This window comes from Diabrotica undecimpunctata, chromosome 2 (genome assembly GCF_040954645.1).
Source record: "Diabrotica undecimpunctata isolate CICGRU chromosome 2, icDiaUnde3, whole genome shotgun sequence".
Lineage (NCBI taxonomy): Eukaryota > Metazoa > Arthropoda > Insecta > Coleoptera > Chrysomelidae > Diabrotica > Diabrotica undecimpunctata.
This window is the reverse complement of record NC_092804.1, coordinates 528,510-536,159: the sequence shown is the minus strand read 5'-3', so window position 1 is coordinate 536,159 and position 7,650 is coordinate 528,510. Positions and strand designations below refer to the sequence as shown.

At 33.7% G+C, this 7,650-nt stretch overlaps 1 protein-coding gene across 4 annotated transcripts in view; it reads left to right on the top strand.

Annotated features, from left to right (window-relative positions):
* Positions 1-7,650, top strand: part of CASK (peripheral plasma membrane protein CASK) — a 683,682-nt gene that overhangs the window by 173,520 nt on the left and 502,512 nt on the right. The window lies entirely within an intron of this gene.

Sequence of the window (7,650 nt, the reverse complement as noted above, 5' to 3'; positions counted from 1 at the left end):
AGCTTTCAATAAAGTAAACTAAAGTTAAAAGTTTCGTTTTCGAATTACAACGTCGCTCTGTCGGTTTCTCCCCGAAAACATTTGTCTTCAGTTTTAATGGTTGCCGAGTGACTTATAGCGATTCCCTTTTATTTTCGACGATCGTTTTGTTTCTAATTATAATTCTGCTCATGTTCTCGTCTTCGGTATTTGAAAATACTTCGTAGATGTCAAGACTGTCAATATGAATTTAGCATATTAAAACATTGTTTTTCTAGCTGTAAAGTTTGTTCATTTTTCGACGTCTAGTTTTTTTTTAGTACAGCATATTTTGCTAAGTGTATATCAATTTTTTTTGCTTCCTAGGTATTTATCCAAGTTACTATGCGAGATTGATATGGTTTGTTTTGATTTATTCAGCTTTATATTTTTAAAATACCAAAACTGGTGACGTTATGTTTACTATATTTTTATTCTATTAGTTTTGGACAGGAACTTTCAAACAATTTCTACACATTCTTTTGAGTTTCTAGACTTTCTAGAATCTAGAATATTTCTTTTCTTGGTCGATTCTCTTTTGCCTGTGAGCTGATTCTACATCTGAAGTGTAATTGAGCTAGGGGGTAGTCTGCGTCGCAATATACTCCACGTCTCTTTTTTACGTCCAAAATGCTTGCTTCTGATCGCTTTTCTACCAAGATGAGGTCAATTTGGTTTACAAAATCTCCTTTAGTAGTTTTCCACCTTATACAATCAAATGCCTTTTGGTAGTCAACGAAACATATAATCATAGGTACTTGAAATTCTCTAGACTTTTCAATGAGTTGTCTTAGGCTCAGGATTTGTTCCCGTGTACCTTCCTTTACAAAGCCCGCTTGTTCCTGAGGTATTTGGTAATGTAGATAGGTTTTTAATCTGTTTTTAATGATATGAAACAAGATTTTACTAGCATGTGTTATTAGTGACAGTGTGCGCTAGTTTTCACATCTGTTAGTAGTTCCTTTTTATGTAGCGGGGTATAAATTGAGGTACACCAATCGGATGGCCATTTTCCTGAGTTCCAAACAGCGACACAGATAGAACAGTTGATATATAATCCTTTGTTACCTTAGTAACTGTATTATTTCACCTGGTATTGAATCAAAGTCTGGAAATTTATTTCTCTTAAGCGATTTAATCGCATCTTTGACTTCAGCAAGTAAGACAATAAGTTCTTTAGGGTAATCAGAAAGCCATTGATTTTCTGCTGGTACCTCGTTATTTTTATATAGCTCGTTACAGTAGTTTTGCCATGTTTCCAATATTTCGTCAGTATCGGTCTTTAGATTACCTTCGTTATCTATTACAGACCACGTTTGATATTTAGATTCTCTGGTAAGGAGTTGAATCTTCTGAAATAAATCCCTCGGTTTATTTCGACAGCCATGTTCCTCTATCTCTCTGCATATTTGAGAGATCTAATCAGCTTTGTCTTTGCGGCACTGTTTTCTTATTTCTTTTGATAACACTGTGCATTCATCGTTTTTTCCGTATCTAGTTTAATCTTCTTTTCTCCTTTGAATCACAGTCCACGTATTATCGGATATCCATGGTTTACTGCCCGTGAACACCGCTGCCTCACAGTCTTTTGCAGCCTCGATTATCTTATCTTTGAGATAGATCAAAGTGCTCTCAGATTCACTATCTACTTGTCTAAAGAAAGAGCTTCTTCTAGGTTTTGTTGGAAATCATTGATTTTTGATGGATTTAGACATGACTTTTCTTAAGAATCTTCTTTTGGGGACTTTAAAACAAAGTCGAACGTTTAATACCAGAATACTACCGTCTACGCTAGGATATGTTTTACATTTGATGGCCGACGACTTCCATCTTGATCTTATTAGGATGTAGTCTGTTTAATTCCTTGTTCATCCATCTGGGATGCGCCATGTATATATAATCTCCGTAGATGATGTTGATAGAACGTGTTTGTAATTGTAAGATTACAAACACGTACTAGGACTCTACGTCAGTCCATTTTTGCCCAGCACTTCTTCAATATTTTCATACGATGACCCTAGTTTAGCGTCAAGTCTCCTAAAATTATGATTAGTTCACGATTTGAAATAGCGCTAACAGTTTCTTCTAAACGACCATAGAACCTGTTAATGTCTTCTTCTGGTGTAGCTGTTGTAGCAGCGTATATCTGGACAAGGTTTAGGGTATTGGTGGGTTTTCTCATTTTATTGGATATTATTCTGTCATCAACAGTATTATATCATATCCAATTACGCAGTCGTTCAGTTTAGAGGGTACAATAATCCATTTTTACTTGTGTTATCTGGACCTGCAAAATAGACGACGTTTTAAAATGCCCTTTATCTCTCCAGTGAATTTCTGAAAGTCCCAGTACCAAAAGATTGTAGTCTGTCATTTATTTTTTAATCATGTGTAACTTTACAGGGTTTTGAATCAGTCCCTGGATGTTGCAGGTACCAATTCGCACAATTTCTACCAGGTCCTGGTCCCTCACACCTTGGTCAATGTAATACTGTTCAGCTGTAAACGTTCCTTCAACGAAATGGTATTCACAAATAAAGTTTATGATAATATAACATAAATAAATGTGTAAATGCCATTTTTTAGCTTTTAGGATCGAGCTTTTATCGAAACTTATATTTATGACATTCCATGAAACATCTCATCTACGATTCGTTCTGAGATCTTTCTATTATCAGGATTTATTTTTAGTCAGCGCTTAACTTAAATATTTTGAAAAACAATTTTATCGCAACGATAAGTTTTTTTCATATATTTAAATTTATTCCTCAGTTATTTATGTAATTTTCCTATTTTAGTCGCCTCATTATGAAATACTTCCGCGTTAAACATTAATCAAACCACAACAGCTATAAATCTAAAATATCAAAGTCATCGTGGCTGATTGTTCACTCAGGAGACCCTGATGAAATAATATATATTTAGTTTCACCACCCCCCTAGTTTCTAGTATCCCAAAGGATGGTCTTTAACTTCGTTAATGAATTAAATTACGTTTTTGTTGTTATTTGTGTGCCTATAGAGAATTTGAGCTGTATTTTTTGTAGTAAATAAAAAGCTGAAATCACAGATTATTTGTTTATTTTATGATTTCAAATTTTCTGCAAACTCTTAGATTCACGAATAATTTAAGATCTATTCAGTTGGAAATTTTTTTTCTATCTATTCATATATTAATTTACCCCCTAATATGTTTTATTGATCTACTGTTTTTGCTTACAAAACACAACACTAACATCGTTAAAGACTCTTGCCCGTGGCATGTGTAGGTTAACTAGCAAAGATACAAAAGCCACTTGGAATTTTGAATAAAACAATGATCAATAGGAACAGAAGGGATGGCTGATAATTCCAGAAACGTGTTAAAACTTTTCTAATTATCAAACGTCGGAGATTTAGCAGGCTGCAAGCAGGAAAATAATAATTAATATAACAGCAGAAACTTTTTGGATTTGATCAAAGGGATTACCGGTCGGTGGACCGAGTTTGGTGGATTTTTAGGACAATTTCGGGTGTTTATTATGATTATTAATTAGGAGAGTAAACTTCCGAATAAAATTACTCTACTAATAACGTATTTTTAGAAATATATTGAGACAGGAAAAGCTTTTAATATACATGGTGATGTTTGGTAAAGATAAAAAGATAAGGAAATGTTTTCTAGACCGTATATTTTTCTCCTAAGACCTTTCCAAAATCTAAAGTCAAATATTTTATTGATAATAATAAAATTATCATAGCTAGGTAGATTTCCTACATTAGTTCATTTTCTTTTGGAAATAAACACAAAAAAAAACATGTTTTATCATCATCATAAGTGGTTCGACAATCCGTTGTGGATCTTGGTCTGCTCACAAAGAAGTCGCCACTCCTGTCAATTCCTGGCAACTTCCCTCCATCTTCTGACCCTTAAAATCTGCAGGTCTTCTTCCACACCATCAATCCATCTCCTTGGTGGTCGTCCTCTACTTTTAGTGCCCTCTGGTTTTGAAAATGTTAATCTGTTCGTTTATTCCTGGTCTGAAATCTTAGTAATGTGTCCAGCCCATCTAAGTCTCGGACTTTAACGCATTTTACAATATCTGGATCGGTGTATAACTAATACAGTCAAAGTTGTATCTTCGACGCCATAGCCCATTTTCATTAATGGCCTCAAAAATCTTTCTAAGAATTTTTCTTTAAAAAATACCAAGAAGTGTTTCATCCTTTTGAGATAAGGTGCACGTATCAGCCCTATATATCAAAATCGGTCTTATTAAGGTTTTGTATATATCGAGTTTACTATTGCTATGCGTCTCTTTATTTCGTCCTAATTCACTTGCCGCGTCCACAAGCCTTGTAAAATACTGCACCATGTCTCTCATACGTCTGCCCACTATAACTATATCGTCAGCGAATGCGAGAATTTGTGTCCATCTATTAAAAAAAGTTCCATTCAATCTAATATTTAATTGTCTGATTGCCTTTTCCAGGCAATATTAAAGAGGAGACACTTCAGCGCCTCCCCCTGTCTTAGACCATTACTACTCTCAAAGAACGTAAAGTTTTCTTCTTCAATTGTAACGCATGAGCTTACGTTTTGCATTATTACTTGGGTTAACTTAACTAACTTAGGTGGGATCCCAAAGTCTATCATTGCATTATATAATGCAGTTCTTTTCACACTGTCATAGGCTGCTTCGAAGTCGACGAAGAGCTGGTGTGTATCTATGTTATATTCTAGTGACTTTTTTAGAATCTGCCTTTGTGCTTGAATTCGATGTGTAGTTAACTTTCCAGCAGTAAATCCGCATTGATATTGACCAACAATATCCTTTGTAAAATGTGTAAGTCTTTCAAACAGTACATTGCCGAAGATTTTATACGTAGATGCTCTGTATAGTTCTTGCACTCCGGTTCATCACCCTTTTTATGCAACGGACATAATATATATTCCCTTTAGCCACTTTTCTGGTACCAATTCATTCAGCCATATAAGTACTCTTAGTTTATGGATTGCTGCAAAAAGTTGATCACTTCCTTTTTTATACTTTTCTGAACAGATTTCATTGACTCCTGGGGCTTTATTGTCTTTTAGTTTTAAGATGGCATTTGACACTTCTTCTCTTGTTAGGTCTTCACTGTGTAGTTGATATTGTAGATTTTGTTGATTGTCTATGTTGTAACCTCCTTTAATATCGTTTATATTTAGATGTTCGCTGAAATGTTGTGCTCATCTGGTAAGAACTGAGTTTTTATCATGTAAAATTTCACCGTTAGTGTCTTTACAAATTTTTAATTGTAGTTTTAATTCTCGATGGTTATTATTTAAGGATTTGTCGTATTTCCTCGTTTCATTTTTATCGAATAAATTTTGTATCTCATTGAGAGTGTTTTGTTCGTATTCCCTCTTGTTACGTCGATGGATACGTTTTTCCTCTCTTCTAAGACTATACTCGTTTTTTTCTCTATACTCTTTTTTTTTTCTCCGTGTACAATCTACGTCGATGGTTTTTTGATATGCTGCGTTCTTTCTACTTGTGGAAATTTAGCACGCATGATCAAACCAATGATTTCTTTTTTCTGCTTGGTTTTGTCCAATATTTTCACCGATTTTTGAACAAAATATATCGTATATTTACCTATACTTGGTTAATGTCTTCTTCTTCTTAGTTTGTTGTCTGTATTTGATCTTTTATTTTCTGTCTGTATACTGTAATTTTTGTATGATTTACTATAATTTTACGAGGAATATATCGCTCTACCGATGTGTTTAATGCCGTTTATACTCGTATTTCTCTTCCAGCAGTCGCTTAAATGCAAAGCCCATATACGCTTTAACGCCAACATCCCAAACATCGAATTTGAATAAATTTTGATTGACAGCATGTCTCGTGCTTAATCGCTTTGATATACCGTGAATTCGTCTAGAACTGTAAAGTTCTGTTCTGCTTTTAGCAAATTTATTCTTTATTGGGAACTTTATAACTTTGACGTGTGAACGATGTCAGAAATTTCTGAAAAATTCACGCCTTTTGTGTAGATGTAAAAGTTTTTTAAAATTATATTAACTTTTTTGGTCCTGTGATCAATCCATCATATATGACAATTTTTTTATGTAGGCGTTTTAGTATTCTTTAGTAATGAAACTTTATTATTTATAAATAACAATTTCTAACAAATATCAGATCAACATAATATAAATATATGGCTCGGTAGCAGCCCAATTACCTTACTAAGTAACGTGACATTTATTGCTTGATATTGTTGATGTAAGGTTTACTTAGGTTTATATTTTAACAAATTCTTCAATAATCTTACTAGATATTTAATTATGATTTAAAAATATGTAAGGTTTTTATATAGCCCTTTCTCAAATGTGTCACTGGTTCATCGCTAATTTACAAATTTGTAAATTATCAATTTCTTAGCTAAATTTTAGAATCTTACTTTAGATTTGACTATCAAATTCTCATGCTGGAAAATATTTGATAAAGTAGACATAACAACTATAAATTGTGTACTTAAGCTGCTTAAAACAAAGCCAAAAAGATGCTGAACAAGTACTCATACAAGTTATATAGTACTTACTTACATTTATTATGAATTTCTTGTTTGGGGGGTGGAGGGTAGGAACTGGATAGTTAAAACTATTTAACACACTTTCAAAGCAACACTCACACTTTGTTTTTTATCATTATCATCATTCTGACTTTACAATTCTGCGTGGGTTCTAGCCTCCTCAACAATTTCTCTCCAGTCATCCCTATCCATCGCTTTTCTCTGCCAAGCGCGTATTCCCATATTTCTTATACCTTCATCGATGTTATCAAGGAACCTTGTTCTGGGTCGTCCTTTTCTTCTCTGACCAATGGGTCTATCAAAGAGTGTTTTTATAGCTGGGTCATTTTGTTCCATCCGCAGTACATGCCCTATCCACCTCAGACGTTCTATCTTAATATGTTTTACGATATCAGGTTCCTAATACATTCTATAAAGTTCGAAGTTGTATCGTCTTTTCCACACTCCATTGTCATTTACTGCTTCATAGATTCGCCTTGATACTTTTCTTTTGAAATATCCTAATATTTTTTCATTATTTTTTGTTAGAGTCCAGGTCTCTGAACCATATGTTAGGTCTGGGTGTATTATTGTTTTGTAGAATTTTTATTTTTGCATTTTTCGATATAATTGTGGGTTTAAGGAGGAAATTGAGCCCAAAATAGCATCTGTTGGCCGTGCATACTCTGCGGTTTATCTTTGCGGTAGTATTATTTTCAGTGTTATATAAATTCGTTCACTACTTCGATGTTAAACCCATTTTTGTAACTGATTCTTGCAGATTGAACAGTATACAGAAGAGAGGGTCTCCCTGGTGCAGCCTGTTATTTGTTTTAAAATATTCAGATAGTTTCCCCTGAATTTGTACTCTACGTTCAACTTTTTCAAAAGTTAGTTTTGTTAAATTTACCCACTGATTTGGTATTCCTAGCTCTTTCATTGCTTTGAACATTTATCTTCTATTCACAGAGTCGTAGGCTGCTTTGTAGTTTATAAATATGTGATGTGTATCAATGCCATATTCCAGTGTTTTTTCAAAAATTTGTTTCAGTACATACATACATACATACATACATACTTATGGTACATACCG